Raw genomic sequence first — 23,982 nt, 5'->3', positions numbered from 1 at the left:
CCAAGTGGGTAGACCACTGGATCACATATGTGGCATCTAGATATATTGGAATGTATGAAGTGACCTCAGGTCCAGTGATTAGGTCTGCATATCAAGGTTGTCTGCTAGGTCCTTTCTTGTCCATTATTTAAGTCATGGACTTCAATAATGACATACACATCCTGTGGCCAGACAGCTGTTTGGAGGACTACATATTGTGGGCAATCATTGACTACAACTGTGATGTTAGTATAATACAGACAGTATCAACACACACCAAAGATTGCTGCCACAGCCATGACAAAATGAGATGAAACAAAAACATTGGGAATTTGTTACATTAAAAAAAAAAAGGCTCAAAATCAAGCCATAAAGTAGGCAATTGAAGGTTTAATTCTCCATACGGTTTCGGCATAACAGCCTTCATCAGTGGAATACCATAAGACAATTGATGTCATCCCTCCATAAATAGACCCATCCACCAATGGAAAAAACAGTCCCCCCACACATAAATTAACAGCATCACTTCCTTCAATCAAATGAAAAACATGCAGATAGGACAAAAATTTTCAAATAATATACAAGAAAACAATATACCGCTACAGATGATCATTAAGTCTGGGTAGGAAAAGTCTCCCCAGCTTGAGAATCCAATATTTTTCTTTCTTATTTAAAATACTGTGCCATCCATGCATGTTATTTCTGTTACCAGCAATTCTATCAATTATTAAAAAATTAAAATCTGCACTGGTATGAGTCATGCAATGTCTGTAGACAGCATTAGTTTCACGTTTGTTACGTATGTTACTCTGATGTTCTGACATACGTATTCTTAGTGGACGAGATTTCTGGCCAACATAAAAAATGAAAATCTGCACTGGTACGAGTCATGCAATGTCTATAGACAGCATTAGTTTCATGTTTGTTACTTATGTCATGCCAATGTTGTGACATACTTTTTCTTAGTGGATGAGATGTCTGGCCAACATAAAAGGCCGAACATTTACAAGTGGCCAAGTAGATAATCCAGTCAGTTCCACAATTCCCAAAGAATTTTATATCATACACTTTACTGGTGTTTTTGCTGGAAAATTGTTTAAGTTTGCTCACATGTCAACACGAAGAACAATGTCCACAAGGGAAAGTGCAAAAAGAGTATCCCCCGACAAGGTAAGTTGTTGATATATACCACCCCCACTACTGGTATGCTTGAAATGGGAAAAGTGGGAACCCAATGTTTTGCCTTTCCTGAATGAAAATTGACACCTCGTCCCCAATACCTGTCGTAAACTGTCATTAGCCATGAGGATGTTCCAATGTTTGTGAATCTCATCCGCTAAGAAAAAGTATGTCAGAACATCGGAGTAACATATGTAACAAACATGAAACTAATTCTGTCTATAGACATTGCATGACTCATACCAGTGCAGATTTTCATTTTTTATGTTGGCCAGACATCTCATCCACTAAGAATACGTACGTCAGAACATCAGAGTAAGAAAGATGCGAGTTGGTACAACAAGATAGTATAACAAAACGAGCAGTATATCCAACACGCTGCCTGCAACCTCTGGTAGTAAATTCAGCCAAATAGTAAAAAAAAACTTTGTTGATTAAAACCAAGAGTGTTTAATAAACACACAAATACATATGGTTGAGCGCTTTCACTCGGAAACCGAGCTTCATCAGAACAATGTAATAACTGATGCAAAACCTTTAAATAGTTGATTTGGCGCCAAAAACAAAGCAGCACATCAATAAATATTAAAAGGGACATATCACAATTACCACAAACAACGTCTGAACAAGTAAGATAAAAAACATATATATATATACATGATGAGGCAGCGGATATATTCACACTTTTATTGTATAAAAAGAATGACACAAAAAATGCATTGTCTAGGCATGTTATGGAATTTGGAACAGATCACACTTTTAAATTTTTTATTTTAGAATCAGTTATTTGTAATCCCTGAGGGGGCAACATCAAAAATTATTTAGCGTATAGGGAATTGTGGTGGCAGGTTTATACTGATGCCACCACGCCCCCAGGAATTAATGATTATCTGTCCATTAAATCTTTACTTTATATGGACAGATAACATATATTGTTATGTATATATATATGTTTTTTATCTTACTTGTTCAGACGTTGGTTGTGGTAATTGTGATATGTCCCTTTTAATATTTATTGATGTGCTGCTTTGTTTTTGGCGCCAAATCAACTATTTAAAGGTTTTGCATCAGTTATTACATTGTTCTGATGAAGCTCGGTTTTCGAGTGAAAGCGCTCAACCATATGTATTTGTGTGTTGTGTTTATTAAACACTCTTATTTTTAATCAACAAAGTTTTTTTTTACTTTTTGGCTGAATTTACTACGAGAGGTTGCAGGCAGCGTGTTGGATATACTGCTCGTTTTGTTAGAACATCAGAGTAACATACGTAACAAATGTGAAACTAATGCTGTCTATAGACATTGCATGACTCATACCAGTGCAGATTTTCATTTTTTAATAATTGATAGAATCACTGGTAACAGACATAACATGCAGGGATGGCACAGTATTTTAAATAAGAAAGAAAAATATTGGCTTATCAAGCTGGGGGGACTTTTCCCACCTGGACTTAATGATCATCTGTAGCGGTATATTGTTTTTCTTGTATGTTATTTGAAAATTTTTGCCCTGTATGCATGTTTTTCATTTGATTGAAGGAAGTGATACTGTTAATTTATGTGGGAAGGGCTTTTTTTTTCCCACTGGTGGAGGGGTCTATTTATGGAGGGATGACATCAATTGTCTTATGGTATTCCACTAATGAAGGCTGTTATGCCAAAACCAGTATGGAGAATTAAACCTTGAATTGCCTACTTTATGGCTTGATTTTGAGTCTTTTTTTTTGCCTTTAACACCTGAGTGCTGGCCATTTGTGTGTGTTTCCTGATTTGGTTCGGCCCTGCATTTGCTGTACATGCAGAGCTCTTCCACTACTGAATTTGTTACATTATCAAAACAAATGCACAACCCAAGGATGATATAGATATCACACACACTATAAGCAGACCAGTTAGTTTGTGACATGTGCCCTGGGGTAGATGGTATGTGCACCATCCACCAGCATGTGGCCACAGTGGTGACTACTCCCTTGTATGTAACACAACTACTGAGTATGTGCAGGATATCCACATCAATGGCAATAATACCTCCATAGGTCACAGCCTTTATCACACCAATAACTGAGTATAATGCACCCTTCTTCATGTACCTCCCTACACATCTTCCAGTGACGTGTAACTAAAGTGCACCACCTTTGCTACAGTGAGCTGTTACACACCTTATTGGCCATACCTAGGTATTCTTTTTGTTGCATAAACATTACTGTCTGATGGTGGAAATCCCATCAAGGTATTATACCAGATGCATGTGTGAAACCTGTTCTGGTGATGCACACAGTACATAAAATGCTATTGGACAACATTGATGGCATGGGTTACATTCATGACAGTGTGGGTTGTGCTCTCTCTCTCTATATATATATATATATATATATATATATATATATATATATATATATATATATATGTATGTATATGCCATGCACACCAGTCAACTAGCCTGTATGAAATATAATGTCACATACAGGTATAGCAGTGTCCTTTGTAACACCTTCAGAAGAAGTTACAGTGTCAGGATGGTGTGATTGATTACCATCATAGATTGCTAATGTCATAATAGTTGTACAAGTGTGTTCATGCAGAACCATCTACAATCACTCAGAGTCACATATATTATGTCAGAGATGTGGGATTAATGGTGGTATTGTTCTGATATTGTCCATGATTGTGGATGCTCCTTTTTTGTTGTCTGTGAGCCTATAATGGTGTCCCACTTGTTGAAGACCTCTACTGATATTACAGTCATATTTAGTCAAATCAGTTTGCACAGCTTCAGAATATGCACCCAACCCCAATTGTATACAACATCCCTGTTAGATGGCCTTGCCATTGTTCAGGTCAGGATGCTTATATCACAAATACATATTCTCCATTGTTATGTCACTTTGTCTGACAGTCACATAATATACATTTTCACTTTATAGTCTGTACTGTACCATGTCGATATGTGACTAGTGGTCCTGCTTCAACTGTCTTCCATTTACATGCCCTCATCTGCTATACATTACAATGTTTTACCTGTCCTCTTTCCCTGTATTCATTCCTACAATTCATCTGTGTGTCCCTGTGCAATACATAGACTTCCACTGACTGTTTATTTTAAATGGCAGTTCATGTACCCTTACAGATCATTTACACAACTTTTGCACAAAATGCCTGGAATTGGATTCCACAATACTCTTCACTGTATATGCTGCTCTGTACTGTATTGGACAATATACCTTAATATATGATAAACCCTGGTAATCACTGTGGCACTCAGCATAATCCCCCTAACTTAGTACACTCCTTCAAGGTAAACAAGTTTGCTATCTGTCAAAGAATCCAAACAGGCAGAGGACCAATACATCATATAAACGAGAACATTTATTAAAAAACAAATAAAAGGTATAAAAAGTGCAAGCACGTTCGCGTAGTGCTACTATGCTTCATCAGACACAGCTAATACCATCAGACATGGCTAATACAGCTAATACTAAATGGTTGCGAGTAAGGTGCCCCTTGAGACTTGATTGAATATGCAGAAAAAACAAAAGAGGCTCGCCACAGCTGAAAGTAAAACTCCAAAACACACGATAATAATTTTAATGAAATGAAATAAAAACACATGATCCAAAGTGAGCGCTTTCACATACAAAAACGTTTCATCAGACTTCTATAGATCACCTGATATTCTCTTCATTATATATCTATTCTAATTAATTAATTATTTAATTACAATCCATATAATCAAGCAATCTATTCTATCATTGTGCAAGGGATATATACACAAAAAGAGCGTATACATATATTTACATAACAAAAATAAAAAACAATAATGATATATATAACCTATTATTTCATTCTTTAAAAACATTTATATATTAAAAAATGTTTATATAAATTTCTTAAAAATCTCATTTATAAAAATCTCATTTATAAAAATCATATATACATTATTTGAATATTTATATAAATGTGTATTACTATATATATGTATATATTCTAAAGAATAATAGCATATATATATATATATATATATATATATATATATATATATATATATATATATATATATATATATATACACATATGTATATATGCATGTCCTCTATTCCTGAAAACAATATATAACACCATGTAAGTGCACATTCTTAGTGTGCATATGATCTTGCTGACAAAAAGGGTTTCAGGGATATCTTATCATTGAGGCCATAGGTAGGCTATTATTCTTTAGAATATATACATATATATAGTAATACACATTTATATAAATATTCAAATAATGTATATATGATTTTTATAAATGAGATTTTTATAAATGAGATTTTTAAGAAATTTATATAAAAATGTTTTAATATATAAATGTTTTTGAAGAATGAAATAATAGGTTATATATATTATTATTATTATTTATTTTTGTTATGTAAATATATGTATACGCTCTTTTTGTGTATATATCCCTCGCACAATGATAGAATAGATTGCTTGATTATATGGATTGTAATTAAATAATTAATTAATTAGAATAGATATATAATGAAGAGAATATCAGGTGATCTATAGAAGTCTGATGAAACGTTTTTGTATGTGAAAGCTCTCACTTTGGATCCTGTGTTTTTATTTCATGTCATTAAAACTTTTTACGTGTGTTTTGGAGTTTTACTTTCAAATGTGGCGAGCCTCTTTTGTTTTTTCTGCAACCTTTGTAAATAGTTATTTGTTTCTTTTTCTATTATATGTTGTTTTGTTTATCAAGTTTTCTCTTCTGTTATAAATTTAAATAAAATTTTTAGAAAAAAACTTAATCCACCAAACTAAGAAACCTGCTCATGTATATCTCCAGGATAAATGCCACAATAATTTTCAGCTTGCCATATCATCAAACCATTTTTCTTCATTCAGAATCATATACCCCATGAGCAGTCTTCACCAGTACTCAAATAGAACTACTAGCATCTCCCAGCCATATACATAGTTTTGTGACACTGCTTGCAACCCATATCTCTACAGTTATAATGTAAACCTTACAATAGCCTTATATAATTGCCTCTAAACCTGCTTGATCCACCACCTCTTGACTACAGTGTGAACATTTTCTGCCCCACCGAGTCCCTTCACTGTTTTCTATTTCTTTGAATTTCTAATAACTAATCATAAAATCTGCTATTTGATAAATCCACTAATCCTCAAATGCTTAATATTCAACATCTATTTAATGCATAAGTATTTGTTGTACTGTAATAGTTTTCTTCATTTCATACAAATGTAATCGAATTAGCAAGTGCTGATGTAGGCAAGATTTATTAATGCCCACACTAAGTGCATATGTTCTGTATTCAAGAATATCCCTACCACATTGCTTGTGCTTTCTAGTCAATCAGAATGATTACATTAAGTGTACAGGTAGTCTTCACTTTGTGGTAACCTTTATGTATCTCACTCAGTATTTAAGGCTGCAGGAAAATCAGTAGGAAAACTAAAGTTAAGAGGAAGAAGGTATGAGTTATACCTGTGTTGTCTGTTCAGTGAGAATGGTGCGCACTTAGTGAATATTTAGTGTAGGCATTAATGAATCTATTTACTTAATGCCTGTTTGTGTATATTACTGAATATCTATTTAAAATGTTTGTAATATGCTGGCGCTTTTCTCCCAAGGCTTCCACTGAAGAGTTTTTTGACTAAACCCATTCAGCAAATCCAGTAAACAAAATAAAAATAATTATATTAATGGCAAAAAAATGATGAAAATATTATGCAACTCCTTCCAAGATTATGAAAGAAGCTTCCCTTTACAGATAAAAGTCAGCCATTAATTTCCATCAAAAATAATCTTAGTAAGTATATTAGAAGTAGAATATGTCAGTATGGAATTATGAAAATTATCCTTCTTGAAGGCCATTTGATCCTTATTTTGACAAGGAAGCCTTTAACCAATCAACAACACGTTCATTGTTCATTGCAATCCTAGAATCAATATCTTTGAACAGAATGTTAGCTATGCCATAAACACCAGAGACAGTGAATGGTATTTTCCTATTCTTTATGTCATAGATGAACATCAGCTGTATCATAGTTAGTACATGTAAGTATTTTTGTTCAGCTGATGACTTGAAGAGAAGACGGTAGTGCTGGTTTCTAACTGCTGAGTATAAGATACAGTCTTTCTTATGGTGGTCTTAGGCAATAGCTTTGCCACTGTAACACAGCAAAGTTTAAAGTTGTTTGAATAAGGCAGAACCCGACACAGTGAAAAGAAAGGAAAGGAATGGAACTAATCCATTGAGTCTAAAATACTTTCTCCTGGTCTTTGATGAATAAATGTCAGATTTTACCTATACACGATGTTAGAAGATTATAGTAAAGTCTAGGCAAATATAATTTAATTTGTGGTTGAACTGAAAATGTGTCTGAGTTTAACTTATTACCTTTAATGAAACAGCTATTCTTGTATACAAAAAAAAAAAATCAATAAACTTGCTAAGGTAGAAATGAATTCAATGTCAGTAAAGGCGTACAGGTATAAAATCATAACTATAACCCATTTGGCCAGAAATGGAATAGCAGCTCAGATTCTGGAAGATTCTGTCATGGGAAGGTGTGGGTGAAGAGCTTACACCAACCAAGTCCGCCTTGGTGAGAAGTATGTTAGTGGTCCTGGTCAGTTGACATGGTCCTCTACACTTAATTAGTGGCTATAAGAGCAGAAGGCTTAGGCTTGTTGATCCTAAACCAGTAATGTCAGTCCACATGGAACATGTCTGTGGGAGCATGCACACATCAAGAGAAGGATGTGGGATGCTCCTGCAGTAACATGGCTGCCCACATCAGTTACCAGGCATGGTGTTAGGGCTAAAATGAAAACAACCCTCATGGTTGCTTGTGGGAGAGCCACACAGTAGACTGGTCTATCCCAGGTTAAGGGCAATGAATGGGATTGATAATGACTCAATGACTGGTAGGCACAGAGACCAAAAAAGGATATTCAAAAAAGACAACATAGAAAGAAAATCATTTTGAAATACTAACAATTATGCAATGGAAATTTATGAGAAGCAGTACTGCTACAAACCGAAAGAAAAGTTTTCATTTTTATGCCTGAACCGTGGCAGAATATTGGAGTGTCAAGAGAATGTAAATTACAGGTAATCTGGAAACTGCAGAATGCATATTATTTCATGATGCAGACTGACTGTTTGTGTCCAGTACTGAAAAGTCTTGGTTATTTTTTCTACTCCCTATATAATTAATAGCAAATGAGAGTTGAAAGAGATCAAAGAACACAAGGAATTCCATACAGATTTGGGAATTTACAAAATAAAAGCCAGTAATACATGAAAACTGTCTTCAGCTTTATTAGTCAATGGAGGTTGATGAAGCAGATGGCTTGCACTGCTTATTTAAACATTTATACATTCCATCTGATTGAGGAAGGAAGTACTTGCCATAGTTTACCAAGTAAATTTCTTGTTGAACATGAAATGTCTAGAACCAGACCCCAGAGCTATAAATTAATGACACAGGCTATTGAGACAACAGAAATACAAATATTTGTGACTTCCATAAAAGGGAAGTCACCCCTGATCATTATTAGTAAAAAAATACGAGCACTCATAAAATCAACTAAGGCCAATTTTGAGAGAAAAATTGCCATGGATTCAAAGGACAATCATAAGGCCTTTTTCAGCTATGTTAGGAACCTGGGTGGAAACTCCCAGATATGCTCAGAATTAGTCCAAAATGATACAAAAATCACTGAACCCACAGACATTGCCAACATACTGGCAGACAGGTTCAGTGCAAACTTCACCCCCCTCTTCCCCCCTAAAGGAGAGATAACTATCCCAGCGGAGTGTAGCCTCCCAGACATCTCAAATGCGCAGGTGAAAGCTGCTCTCTCTAAAGCGAAAAACACAGCATCAATGGGACCAGATGGTGTCCCCGGCTGTGTGCTACATGAGCTAAATGAGGAATTAAACCCGCACATAAGGCAGCTGTTTAATCTCAGCCTTACCACGGGATACGTGCCCAAGGAGTGGCGTACAGCAACTGTGGTCCCACTCCACAAAGGCGGTGCCTCTATGGACCCTGGTAATTACCGCCCCTTAAGCTTAACAAGTCTAGTCTGCAAAGCTATGGAGAGGATCATGATGGAGCTCATAAACAAAGATATAGGGGACTTGCAGACATTGGACCTGACCCAGTTTGGCTTCGTCAAGGGCAGATCATGCCTTTTGGACTTGGTCGACTTCTTCGAAATAGTCACCAAGGCCATTGATGAGGGAAAGGCAGTCCATACAGCCTACCTTGACCTTGCAAAGGCTTTCGACACAATACCCCACTCGGGTATTGTAGAAAAACTTACCAGCTTAAATGTAAACCCATATGTCACAAGATGGGTTGCAAACTGGCTTAAGGACAGAACCCACAGGGTTAGAGTTGCTGGCGCTATGTCAGACTCCAAGCCGGTCACAAGTGGTGTCCCACAGGGCTCGGTCCTTAGCCCCCTATTGTTCGGCATCTACTTCTCAGAAGTACAGGCCAACATGGGAGGACTTTGGCTGGCAAAGTTTGCAGACGACTGCAAACTGGGCGCCATAGTGGAAAGTGCATCGGACACGGATATCCTTCAGAAGGGACTCACGGAAACAGATAGCTGGTGCCAGAGCCATGGCCTGAAGTTAAATGCCAAAAAATGTATAGTCATACCCTTCGGGAAAAACAAGGTAACCCCAGGGGCGGCTCGTGGCATCGGGCTGCCGGACTGCAGCCCCCTCAGCTAGACAGCTGAGTACTTAGTTTATTTTTTTTTTATGTAAAAAAAAAAAAAATGAAATTTGTTTTTAATATACTTTAAATTTTGAGTCCGTGACTTGAAATTACATGCATGCGCATTGCGAGCTTCTATCGCAACAGCGTTTTTTTTTTTTTTTTTTTAATTCTTGCTGCAATGTTTTGATTGCAGCCCGGAGGAGCAAAAAAGGCATCATTGTGATGCCCAGAACTCCCCAGAAGTCTATGCGGTTGAGACACAAACCACATAGACATGGAAGGGGCTCGGACTGCGACGTCCGCAGGCACGTCATGACGTGCTTGCTGGGCAAATGCTGTTGATTGGTTGTCGCTCTCTTCCCGGGCTTTATGAGCTGGGAAGAGAGCGAGAATCAGTCAGTTTAGTTTAGGATCCGATGAGGAATTCAATCAGCAAAATTAGTTGTGTGATCATCATTGTCTTTTTTTTTTTTTCATTTCTATTTGGAGCCTGGAGGGATTATCGGGTTATCGTTTACTTGTCTTGGAGTGAAGAAGATGGAAGAAGAAAGAAAGTACAGGGTGCATGCTGCAGAATTAAGTAAGTAAATTAAATAGGCACAACTAAGGAAGTAATGACACTGTGAATGCAGTTCCAGCCACTCTTAATAACTGTTCTCCTTGTACTGTCTCCCATTTGTACTGTTTTTGTTTATGTGTTCCTCCTACATAGGTGCTGTGTATAAATAGTACAGTCATAAGAGTCATAGTCAGTATATGTGGCAGATTGAAAGGGAGGAGCAGACGCTTCCAAAAATATTAACTTACATAGAGTTGATCTGGCTATATACTACTTGTTACTTTATTTGTGCATTGTTTTACCATCTGGCTTCACTGCAGTTTTTAGTCAATTCTCTAGCCAAAAGTAGGATACACTTATTATGGTTGTAAGTTTTATTTTATGTCTGTAAACACTTAGAACCTTGTGTGTATACTTTAGCATTTTTACATAGCATGAATAAAGTAGACTAATTTTAAATAGTTGGATGATATTAATTTCATTTGCTAACAATACATAGAAAAGTGAATGTGTGACAGTCAAGTAGCTATGTGAAGTGGCTGTCAAGATAGCAGGACTGGACCGTAGTAGCACTCCACCACATTTAGTGTGCTTTGCTAAGGCATCTGATGGAAACATGCAAGTCTGAATACATAGAGTGTGTCTGAGAGAGAGAATACTTTGGTAATAAGTTATAACAGTTATTGCTGGGAATGAGGAGTTACATTTGTAATACTTTATGGTGGTAATTGGTGCAAATGTTTGTAGATCTGTACTTTACTAGCTGTAAAACCACTAATTGTAGAAGTCTCATCTCTCTCCATTTGTTCACCGTCATTCACCTTTTGGGTCTAAACCCTCTTAACTCCAGTTTAATTTCTCCAAGTCTTTTGGGTTTTTAATACCATGATGTGAATGGACCCCATTCCTAAGTCAGAATGTAGTTAAAGTTCATGAAATTATTATTGTTTCAATTGTTGATGTTAGCCAAAAGTGGTCTTCACAGCCCCCGCAGTGTGCTCACAATTAAATCCTGAAATTCATAGAGTTGCATGTATCAGTAGTATATCTAAATACTAATGTAAATTCTACTTTTATGAGTCCAGTTGATCCTACTAATATTGGAACTGTCTGGGTATCTTTCTTCAACACTGCTCTCATTTGTGACTGCAAATCCTGATATTACATCACTTTGTGGATCTATCCATGAGACACTGTAATCAACAGGTGTAACAATTTCCATGATCAATGCTACTTTTGTCTTGTTTCATGGAGTACTACATCTGTTTTTCTCACATCTGTTTTTTGAATCATTGGTAAAGGGTGATCCCATGTGATGTATACTTCATCATTTTCTATAAGACTTTCTGGTTCATGTTTCCAGTGCTTCTCAGCTACTTCTGTATTGTACTCTTTGCACAATCCCCAGTGCAACAGTTTTGCCACATTATTGTGCCTTTCAGTGTACAGACCCTCTGCTATGAGAGTATCGCACCCAACAATAAGGTGTGCAACTGCAATTCTTTTTTACAGAATCTACATTTGGCTTTTTCTCCCACATGTTCAATGAATTTTGTAAACAAACGTGTAAGTAGTCCATTAACCTGGGCTGCCATTATTAACCTTTCATCCTTTAGTTTAAACTCACCTCTCCTTAACTGTTCTTGCATCACATCTTGATCAACACAAGGTTGCCCCATGAGATCTATGTACTTGCCTCTATATTTATGTTTTTTCCACATTTCTTTCTGTCTCACCTGATTTTTTCTCCTTATATTTTCTTTTGTTTTTTTGGCACATGCAGTTCCTGTCCGATTTTTGTCTCCTTCTGGTATGGTTTCCATTCCCACTTGACACCTGAATGCTTCTGCTAAATTAAGCAGAGAGATCATCTTAGGCTTCCTGTACTGAATAGGGACTCTCTTCCTTGAACCTCATCTACTTTACACTCGGTTACAAATAATGTAATGTTAGAATGGGACTAAACAAATTCTTTAAAGGTTGCCTGCTTAGGGTGCTTAGTACATTCCCAGAAGGAGTCCATTATCTAACACTTGAATCTTCATGTTTTCGGTGATGACAGTTTGACCTGCAGGGGGCTATTTTTAGCTGGTACATGAAAGCTGTAAAGTGGTTATCACAGAGGATACAATCTGTAATTTGATCATGTAGTTAGCTCTGCTGTGGTCTATTCTACATCACCCCTACTTTGTTTACGTTGATTCTTTAGGGAACAAGTTCCAGTTTTCTGCCATTATTTTAACTTAGCTCTTTGACTCTGTTCTCCTCTTGTAGAACTAAAAGCTTGTCATCTACGTCATCATTTCATTATTTTATAAACCTCTCTTTTAGCAGTGTGTTCCCCCTCATTAACTTAAGAAGTCTCAAGCAGAGTAATTTTAACATTCCCATTTCCCTGTGAAGCTTGTTTAATAATGGGTACAGATTTCATACTGGGTACACTGCATTTGCACTTCTTGAACACAGGTTAATAAGTAATTTTGTAAGTTCCTCAAAGTATACAAATGTTAGTACCTAATGTTTGAGTGCTTTTAATTAACTTTGGTTGAGCTCCCACATTCATTATAACTATATAGCTGACCAACATGAAGTACTAATTCTTGCTCAAACCCCATGATTAAATATTTAGGTACCTCTGATGTCTCATTTCAGGACTTATGAAAATGAGACATCAGAGGTTCCAGACTATGATTCACAGATGAAGTATGTTTAACATAATGCAAGGGTGGGTGGATTAGGGGAGAATTAAACACTGACATTGTATTTGAAGCCACAGAATAAAACATCAGACAGTTTCACAGGTAATCATTTGAAATGTTGGAACCCACATCAGTCAACCCCAAAATACAGAGACTTAATGGTTGAAAAAAATCAGACTTGCATATACCAAGTCTGAAATAGCCATTCCCTTTCCTCCAAGGTATGGTGATCTTGGAGTTGGTATATATAGGTTTGGGGTGTATGGGGTCTTGCCTCTCATGTTGGGGGAACAGGGGGGGTTAATCCCCTGTAAAAACAAGTTTAAAGGAGAAAAGTGATATTCAGGATTATATGAAACAGTATGCATTCACCATTTACGAGCAGGCTGCCACTGAGCCTGATTTTGCTGTTTCCGGTTTGAGTTAGATAATTTATTATGGAAGGACCAATAGTTATGTATGTTCTGTTGCTTAAGGTTGGTGGCTTGTTTATTTGGACTTGCACAAATCTGTATCCTCAGGTATAAACTCCATACTGTTATATCAGTTTATATTGCATATCTGTTGAAATGCATTATCACTGTATTGCGGCTTTACCCATAAACCGAATGCCAATCGCGTGGTCCATAACCTGTACAGTAATCCTTTTAAGCAATGTATCTTGAGCTTATTCCTTGTTTGCTTTTCATTTTTTACTTTGATCATGTTTTCCACATGAAACAAGTAGATGTCAGGCAGCAGGTCTTTTTTTGGATAAGGAACATTTTTACAAGTGGGGGCATCAGAGATTTCTACTTTCAGCATGTTACTTGTTACTTTAATAAAGCTGAATATAAATTATAATTAGAACTGCAGTGCAAGAAGTGGTTTGAATTGAGTGCTGCTTGTTTTTCTTATACTTGATTTTGACTGGCATTCCATTAATGTATTTTAAAAAAAAGTAATTTATTTTTTCATGCCTCACAACCTTTTTTGTTTCCATCTAGATATTAAGCTGTCATGCAGCCAATGCATTGAAATATTTTTATTCTTCTACACTTCATTTTGTCTTGATTGGACTCTCATAATGACGGTTTGGTACCCAGTGCAGTATATTTAGTTTTTGTGGTTTGCTACTACAGGTGTGTGTGTGTGTGTGTGTGTGTGTGTGTATGTTAGGGAATACCTCAGGCTTGAACCCTGTACCTTGTATGCAGGTGTTAAAGACCTGAATTCCCTACCCACCACCATTTGTAAAAAATTAACTGCAGATTTTTGCCTCATATTTGATCTGATCTGTTCCTCATAATATCTGTGGTTTGTAAATATTGCAATGCTTGATATTTGATGGTGCAGTGGTAGCATTGTTGCCTCACAGCTGCAAGTTCTCAGGTTTGATTCTTGGCTGGGGTGTCTTCTTTGTGGGGTCTCTATCTTCTCCCTGTGTTTGTGTGGGTTTGCTTTTGTGTCCTCCCATGTTACAAAGACATGTCTGCATTATTTCTTCCTGGGCCTCTGCTGAAATTTTTTTTTTGTTCCAAGTCAGACTGTCCTGATTAACAAATGTTAAATAAAATTGACAGGCATTTGAATTTCAGACTTCAGGTTTCTGAATGTTTAACTCCTTGCATATCTGATGGTGCAGTGGTAGTATTGTTGCCTCTCAGCTATAGGTTTTCTGGTTTGATTCTTGGCTGGGGTGCCTTCTGTGTGGAGTCTGCATCTCCTCCCTGTGTTTGTGTGGATTTGCTCTGGTGCCCTGTCATTTTACAAAGATGTGTCTGCAGTATTAATCCCTGGGTCTCTGCTGAAAATTGTTTTTGTTCTGTCAGCAGTAAAATTGACAGGCATTTGAATTTCAGACTTCATGTTCTTCAGAATACATAGTAACACAACCTTTTATAGCAATGTTCTAAGTTTATAAGATGAATATTTGAAATTTGTCCCTATTTTTGGACTGTATTCCCCCATTATTGGCTTTGTCCAGGTTTTTGTGCTAAGGTTGACAGCTATGGCAAGAACTGAATTCACTGAATATGTTTGAGGGCTGTATTCCCTCATTACTGGGTTTGTCCAGGTGTTTTGTACTAAGAGGTTGACAGCTATGGTGAGAACTGAATTCACTAAATGATAGCCATTTAAGTTTCAGTCTTCCTCTCTTTTACAAAGCAGCTGATGTGGCGTAGTGGTATGTTACTCTGTTTTGCTCAGGGACCTTGGCAGTAAAATGTATGGTGGTAACACAGCATTTTATTCTAGCAACTTTCCAAGATTATACAGACAATGTTTAATGTGTCCCTGGTTTTTGGGCTTTTGACCCCCCCCCAATACATTTTGGCTTTTTCCAGTTTTCTTGTGCTGCGAAGTTGAGATGCAGTTGAGTATTGAGTAGATTTTACAAGGAGCTGAGAGCTGCAGGGGAACAGAAGTTTAGTGTTTGCCTTGTTAATAGCACAACAGGTTGTGTACTTGCTTTTGATGCAGATGGCTGTGGGTTCTACCCCCACAAGGGGTGGATGCTGCCGTACTGAGAATGTTCTCCTTGGTGAAGATACTAACTATGAGCCTGTTATCAGTTTGTCATCCATTTCCTATTGCAATATTGCTAGCTTATCATTTTTTAATGTAATATAGGCAATTTATTCCTGAGGGGCAACAGACACTTTATTTTTCGATGAAACCATGAAATATAAAGGTGATTGCTAGCAGCAACCTCTTCATTAGTTACAGATTTCTTTAATGTGGAATTACTTAGATGACTTTTACTTCAGAGATTGTGCATATTTACTGATAATGGACTGTAGAACTGTGCATATTTACTGATAAAGGTGGACAGTAGAATTGTGCATATTTACTAATAATGGTGGACTGTAGAAGTCTGAGTAGACTTTTTTATGATAAATGTTCTGAACTGGGCAGTTTTGCCATTATGGGTGCATGCGTTTTGTTTCATTGCTTACTGGAAAAATGTTCAAAACAAATTTAAAACACCCTCTAACAACTGTACTGTATTGTACAAGGAATATAATTTAGTACAATGAGGAAGGTGTATCAAAGAGCACGTGTATGTTTCATATGCAAGGGGCCTATGATTTGAAAACAGCCCAAAAATAATCTTTATCTGCCACTGGCAAAATGTATTTTCTTTGAATGTGGGTTTCAATGCTGTTTCAATGAATGTGAGTTTCAAGGGCAGAGAAGTTTTAATGCTAAGTTTTCATTGTGAGACTGCATTGCTTTGTTTAGCAGATGACTTAGTGTTTGTGCTGTAAAATACAAAATAAAACTTTCAAATAAAGTCCAACTCATCATAGAAGTAAAGCAGTATGCACATTAGTGTTTATGGTAAATGGAGTGAAATAGCCAAGTAATGGTTCATTGGAATGGCTGCAGAGGCTCCATTCAACCATGATTTTGTCAGGGGGGAAGGGCAGCAAACTCAGACAGGCCCAGCTGAACTATACCTCCCAACTGTCCAGATTTTCAAAGAATTAATAGATTTTTGCTTCTTATTTTTGGTTTGTTCTTCATAAAATTTGTAGTTTTCTGGCAAATCATTTAGTAATTGTCACTAAATAATGATACACTGAGTTTCAGACTTCATAACCTTCAGAAAAATGCATGTTAAAGTAAGAGCTGTTCTATCAACTGTCTCAATTTATACAAGAGCAATTTTTAGTACTGTTTATATGTGCCCCCAATATATTTGGCCTTGTTCAGATTTACTGCATTAACATGTTGAGAGGTACATGCAAATAAATTACTTTATAGAATTAGGCATAGCCAACCTCTCAACTGTTCCCGATTTTGGCTCAAAATGTTGTTCTTCCCCCTAATAATCCCTCCACAAAATAGCAAATTTGGAAGAAAACATGGATGGTTTACAATTAAGAAATAACTGTAATAATCAAAGTTATAGATTACTTGAAATGCATGTATATTATTTTATTTTGTCAGCTGCTCAAGGTAGCAGTACTAATAATAAAGTGTCCCTTCTTTGACAGGTTCCCAGCTGTATTGTGTATCTATTTTATATTTTTGCATCACATTTTTGGTCCATTTTTCATAAAATTGTGTTTTTGGCAAATTAGTGACAAATCACTAAAGACTGAAGTTAGAAAATGACAGACATTTGAGTTTCAGATTTTATACCCTTCAGATTTTATACCCTTCAGAAAATTCATACTAATGCAAGACCTATTCTATTATCTTTCTAAGTTTATTAGAGCAATATTTAAAAAGTGTCCTTATTTTTGGGCCTTTGTCCCACTTCTGTGTATGGCTTTGTCCAGATTTCTTGCTCTTGAGGTTGAGAGGTATGACAAATGTGTCAGGGCCATCACAGTCAGCCAGAGACATTTCAAATTGTGACATACTTGTTGCACCCCACTCCCCCATGTAGTGACTCTGGATGTGTTCAAGCAAGGCAAGGAGTAGTTATGCAGTGTGTCCCCCCCATCCAATGTAGACACAAGTACTACAGTGGCTTTTCATCTGTCCTTGATTTTGCAGAATGGTCTGGTTTCTGTCATATTTTTTTACTGTTGATTTATGCTTATTACTCAGATTTATGCTTATTACTCAAAGTTCCTGTTGCTCTGTGTTTAAGTAGCAATGCTTTAATGACCATAAGGTAAGCTTGCCTAAGATCGTAAGATGCAAGTAAGCTTTAATAAGCATACTAAGGAATTGCCAACATTGAAAGCCTTTCTGTTGTTGCCATGCAGAGAATACTTGACTAATGTATAAGCCTTGGGTATTAAAGGACAGGATTCCATTATTTTAAAAAGCTCATTACACTTGTTGGAGACTTCCAGTCATCTCTACAGACTTTACCCGTAAACTAAACAGAATGCCAATCATGTGTGGTCCATAACCTGTACAGTAATCCTTTAGCAATGTATCTTGAGCTTGTTTCTTGTTTGCTTTTCATTTTTTACTTTGATCATGTTTTCCCCATGAAACAAGTTGTCAGGCAGCAGGTCTTTTTTGGATAAGAAACATTTTTACAAGTGGGGGCATCACTGAGATTTCGACTTTCAGCATGTTACTTGGTACTTTAATAAAGCTGAATATAAATTATAATTAGAACTGCAGTGCAAGGAGAAGTGGTTTGAGTTGAGTGCTTCTGGTTTTTCTTATACTTGATTTTGACTGGCATTCCAGTAATGTATTTAAAAAGTAATTTTTTCATGCCTCACAACCTTTTGTTTCCATCTAGATATTAAGTAAGCTGTCATGCAGCCAATGCATTGAAATATTTTTATTCTTCTACACTTATTTTTGTCTTGATTGGACTTTCATAATGATGGTTTGCCACCCAGGGCAGCATATAAAATTAAAGTTAGTTTTTGTGGTTTTGAGCATAGCTCCTCCCTTTTCTAGCTGGCCACACCCCTCCCCCTTGACCCCACCCATTCAGCTGTCTCCTGCAGCCCCCCTGTGATTTGAAGTCACCAGCAGCCACTGGTAACCCCAAGCTACCATATAGGTGGCAATCCACTAAGCACAGAAGAGGTTATCAGGGACCTGGGGACCCAGGTTGACAGTGGCCTTTCTTTTGACACTCACGTTGCTAAAGTGGTTAGAAAGACCTTCTACATTGCCCACCTGATCATGAAGGGATTCACATCCAGATCTAGTGAGGTCATTGTTCCCCTGTACTCTTCACTTATCAGACCAATGATCGAGTACAATGCCGCATTCGGGATGTATCTCACCCGACATCTGCAGAAATTGGAGAGACCCCAAAAGTTCCTCACCAAAAGGATAAAGGGACTCCAAAATCTGTCATATGCTGCCAGATTGAAGAAACTCCAGCTCTATTCATTCGCATACCGTCTGCTCAGAGGTGACATGTGCCTGACATACAAGGCCATGTCCAACCCGGAATTAATGGACATGCTCCACCTCAAAAAATCCAAATCCACCAAAACCACTAGAGCAAGCGACTTAAACCTTAGCACGGATATAAATAGGACGTGCTGGAGGGATAGATTTATCACTCAGAGACTCCCTATGCTGTGGAATAAAATCCCAGTCCATGTGAGGCAGAGCACCTCGCTGGCTCTGTTCAAGAGAAATCTTGACCTGTGGATGGGAGATCGTAGGTTTACCCCGGGAATCATCTCTGTGTCACTGCTGGACAGAGGCACAACAAACTAATGGGCACAGTATTTTTTCATATAAGGGGTGGCGTAAGCCACAAAACTTTGGGCTAGGCTTATAAATGCCTTAGGGCAGATAGCCTAGTATAAACCTATGAACCTATGAACCTATGATATCTGTATACTACCCACAGACAATAAAACCAAATGACATTTTATTTTTATTTCTTATAAATATAATTCCAGTAACAATAAGTAGAAATTAGTTTTAGTCCACATTAATGTTAAACTGAAAAATTGCATATTATTACTGTTGACCTGTGACCTGTGACATAAAATGTTTTGCAAAGTCTAAAACAGCTGAGTCTGCAGTCTTTTTTATATGGCTTGTCCATGGAAGAAATTGAACATCTATGGAAAGATACTGCCAATAAAGAAACAACAACTAAGAAGATTAGACTTTTTCCTAATATTCTTAAGAATAACCCTTGGACAAAAGTATTAGCCCTTACTGTAACTTTCTTTTCTTAGAAATGCTTGTATTATTTGATATTTCAAATCTTATTCATGGCTTATGTCAATTATTTATAATCTAGTCTTAGGCACTTTGTAAATATTGTAAACAGTTTATTTACTTTTTCATTTGTTTGAAATGTGTACTTTTATATTTAAACAGTATAAGATATTTAAAAGTTTAATACTTTCTGTTATCTTTTATTAATAAAAACAATAAAATATTTTTGAGTAAAAAATGAATGTTGAGAGATAAGTTTCTAGCTTTACAAAGAAAGGATGATAACTACTTACTGCTTATCAAATCATCTGTCATAATTCTAACAACAATGGAAGCACGGTGGTGCAGTGGTTAGCACTGTGTATATAATGTGCCTGCTCCTTTCTTTAACTTCCTGGCTAAGGTGCCTTCCCTTTGGGGGGTCTGGATGTCTGCCATCCATCGTTATGGGTTTTCACCAGGGTCTTTTGTTTCCTCCCACAGCATAAAAGGCATGTTGATAAGTAAACTTACACTTTTCAAAATTTCCAATAGGTGTATGTGTGTGTGTGTGTGCGTGCGTGTGTGTGCGTGTGTGTGCGTGTGTGTGCGTGTGTGTGTGTGTGTGTGTGTCCTGCATTGGGAGCTCTGTCTTCTGCCAATTTTGACTTAAATAGTCTAAAGTTATCCTGCAACCCTGAATATGATAAAGTGGATAAAGGAAAATTAATGAATATAGTAGTAATAAACCATCAATAAAATCTGTAGTATCTGTCAAAATTTCAGTGAAAAAGAGTGCTCAGGCAGGCACACACACACACACACACACACACACACACATGCACATGCACACGCACACGCACACTCACTCATGCACACACACATACAAAACACAGAACATAGATCCAGCACTAAATTTAAAATTTTTCATTTGAAATTTCATGACTGCAGAAAAGCTGCAAAAATATTCTGATATGCATAGGTAATGTGCCTCTTAATCAAATATAGGATATGCTCCCAAGGAGTCAAGCCAACAGCGGTCATTATCTGAATCTCTTCTCCCTGAGATCCATAGCTACCACTATGCACATTTGGCAAAGTTCCTTATTATCTTTGAGAAAATAGGGTGGATTGTTTTCAAACCCTTCCATTTATAAAGTTATAAGAAACTCCCATAAACATTGGGTTTTATTACTTGACTTGTCTTCCTAGGGCTTATAAAAACACATCACATAGAATCTCCACTCCATATTTGCATAGGCAGTTCTGGTGCAGCAACCTATATAAAGCTACGTGTCTTATAACACAATATGCACTTAAGAGCAGATTATGTCAGATGGTTTGGCAATGCTAAATTATCCATATGTGTGTGTGCAGAGTGTATCTAATGCTGAAGAAAGGCCTGATCATCAACATTATGGATGACAACTTTCATGCTTGCACTAGGCATCAGGGATACTGTATACAGCATGCCTTGAAACAACATGGAGCGGGGAACCACAAGACACCAAGGATAAAATATGTATCCAAAACTGTACCCCACCACCACCACCTGCTCTTACTGCTAAGCTAATGCAGCACAAGTTCTATTTTGTTAAACATATAATGAGGATCTCAGACAATATTCAATGTTTGCAACAGTTTGTCAATTAAGAGAAAGAGGGACAGGGAACATAAAGCATACTTCTCAACATCTTAATGCAAGAAATCTAGAAAAAGCCAAAATGAATGGTGGGACAAAGATACACTATCAGGGATGGATTGTAATTATTCCTTCTACAAACTTAGAAAGTTGCAAGTGTAACAACGTTTGCACTGCCATGCATTTACTGAAGGATACAAAGTGTGAAATTAATGCCTGGCATTAATGAATGACTATAATCATTCATGATTTACCAAGTAAGGAAAAAGGAGGCACTGGGGATGTTCTGAAAACACAGGGACAAGTATGGGGTATATGATGATGATGATGTGTGTGTGTGAGTGTGTAGGCGAGTGGTGGTGGTGGAGAGTGTGTTTTTGTGAGTGAGTGAATAAGATGAGGGTGACTGTTCTACCATGATGTATTGGCTGCCACTGATAACTACAGCGGAAAAGCCCTGATGTGCACTTGCAGTGATTAACAGATTCAAAGTATTGCAAATTACTTGATAAGGAGATGTTTCCTCATTGCAGCTAATCTGTCTCTGAATATGATAATGCTGTATTGCAATAGCAAGTCCTTTCTACCGCAACCTTTAATGCAATTGATGGGGTTCTTTCTGAATCTCCAAGATTATATATGTGTAGATGTAGCAGAAATCAATTTCATGATGAGAAACTTGGAGTATTCTCTTTTAATAACCAGAAAGAACATTTATTGAGCAGAAGACTATAAAATTCATTACATAAGTTAATACATTGCTACTTTTGAAAGCTCTGACATCAGAACTGTCTTACTAAACGTGGTTGTTAGTTTGATGTAACAGAAGGCCTGCAACATTTTTATGAGATCATCTATTTTTGGGAAACCACACTTTCCTGTCACCATCACCTTAGCCTTTACAACATCCAGATAAGTTTCACTGATGATTTCATATAATTTGTTTTACAGGTTTATAGGTTCACACATTAGTGGAGGCTAGCTGCCCTTCTCGGCCATTTTAAGCCTAGCCAGTTTCCCTATTTGTGCACAAATTAACCTGTCCCATGGTTAGAGATTAGCCTTACCCATCCTTTGGTTAATAATTATATATTACATCTAATTAGAATAACTGGGATCATACCACAGATAATTTGAGGGGACTCATGCATGGGATAAAGTACTTAGGAGCAGCCTCTGTCTATTCATAGTACAGGGGCAGTCCTGGGGTAAATTTTCTGATTTCCATCCATAGACCCAGGTTGTGCTTGAATATGAACAGGGATGAACTTTGTTTTATATGGATGTGGAGCCTTTTCCAGAGCAGCTATATCTTCTGTAAGATATACCTGTCTCTCCAAACCATTCTGTTAATGTTGCAGAAAACATTTAGATCCCTAGACCAAGTATTTATTATGCCAGCTGACTAGCTGAAGTGTAGAAAATCTATCAGTACTGAGTTGAAGGAGGCGTTGTATGCCAAACACAGGTCACCTTTTAGCAGTCTGTAGGACACCGACTACAGTAACAGGGCTTTGAGTTAGTCCATGTATGATACATTGCTTAAACCTTGTATCCTTTCAGTAAGGTATATCTTTGTTCATTGTAGCTGTTGCATGTGTCTCTTTAGACACATGTTAGATGGGGCATTATATTCATTGACTGGCCTAATCAGGATATTTTGAATATTTTGAAGATATTTTGATATGATCAGTCTGTTGCCTTTTAACAAATACTTTCAACTTTCAAAAATAGTTTTTTCTTTCTTTCATTCTTATATCTCTTTAATGCTTCTACATCATAGTCATTATATTTAATTTTGTATAAAGAATTACTAAAACTGTATTCATTAACATTTTGTTGAACAGAATCTCATTCTGTCTCATCCTCTGCAACCTTAAGTGTCAAAGCTGTTGGTACAAAATATTAAGCAAAGTTATTAACCTAATCATCTGCAAATCATGCACATCTTTCAGCATTTTCTTTGGAATTTACATGATACTTGGACCTGTGTGTCTATATACACACACATTACACTATATATATATATATATATATATATATATATATATATATATATGTGTGTGTGTGTGTGTGTGTGTGTGTGTGTGTGTATATACATATTTATATGGGGGTATAAAAATAATCAAAACTTCCAAATGTTGACTTTTGTTAATGTCAACAAAAAAGGTAGAAAAAAATGTTGACATGTCGGTACGTATGCACTAAGAGATAACTTCTGGACACGCAATTTGTAAACAATGTTTTTATGGAGGGAAAGACCTAATGTACCACTCACGTGTGAAATGCACCTCCCTCATCCCTACTACTTATATATTCCAATTCCAAGATCACACAATAACAAGAAAAAAGCATATTTCCCAAACCCCATATTACAACAATTATGCCCTACTGTCGATCATATATTTCATTGACCAAACACTGTCAATAAAACAGATGCCAGCTTTAAGCCCATTTGAGTTAATTTTTGGTTTATGTGTATGTATATATATATATATATATATATATATATATATATATATATATATATATATATGGGATCACTACATAATCTCGAAATTTTGGAATACCGAATTCCAACATCTCGAGACTAT

Source organism: Protopterus annectens, chromosome 3.part0, assembly GCF_019279795.1.
Source record: "Protopterus annectens isolate FY-2018-M chromosome 3.part0, PAN1.0, whole genome shotgun sequence".
In the NCBI taxonomy this organism is placed as follows: domain Eukaryota; kingdom Metazoa; phylum Chordata; order Ceratodontiformes; family Protopteridae; genus Protopterus; species Protopterus annectens.
Note: the sequence above shows the minus strand (reverse complement) of the source record.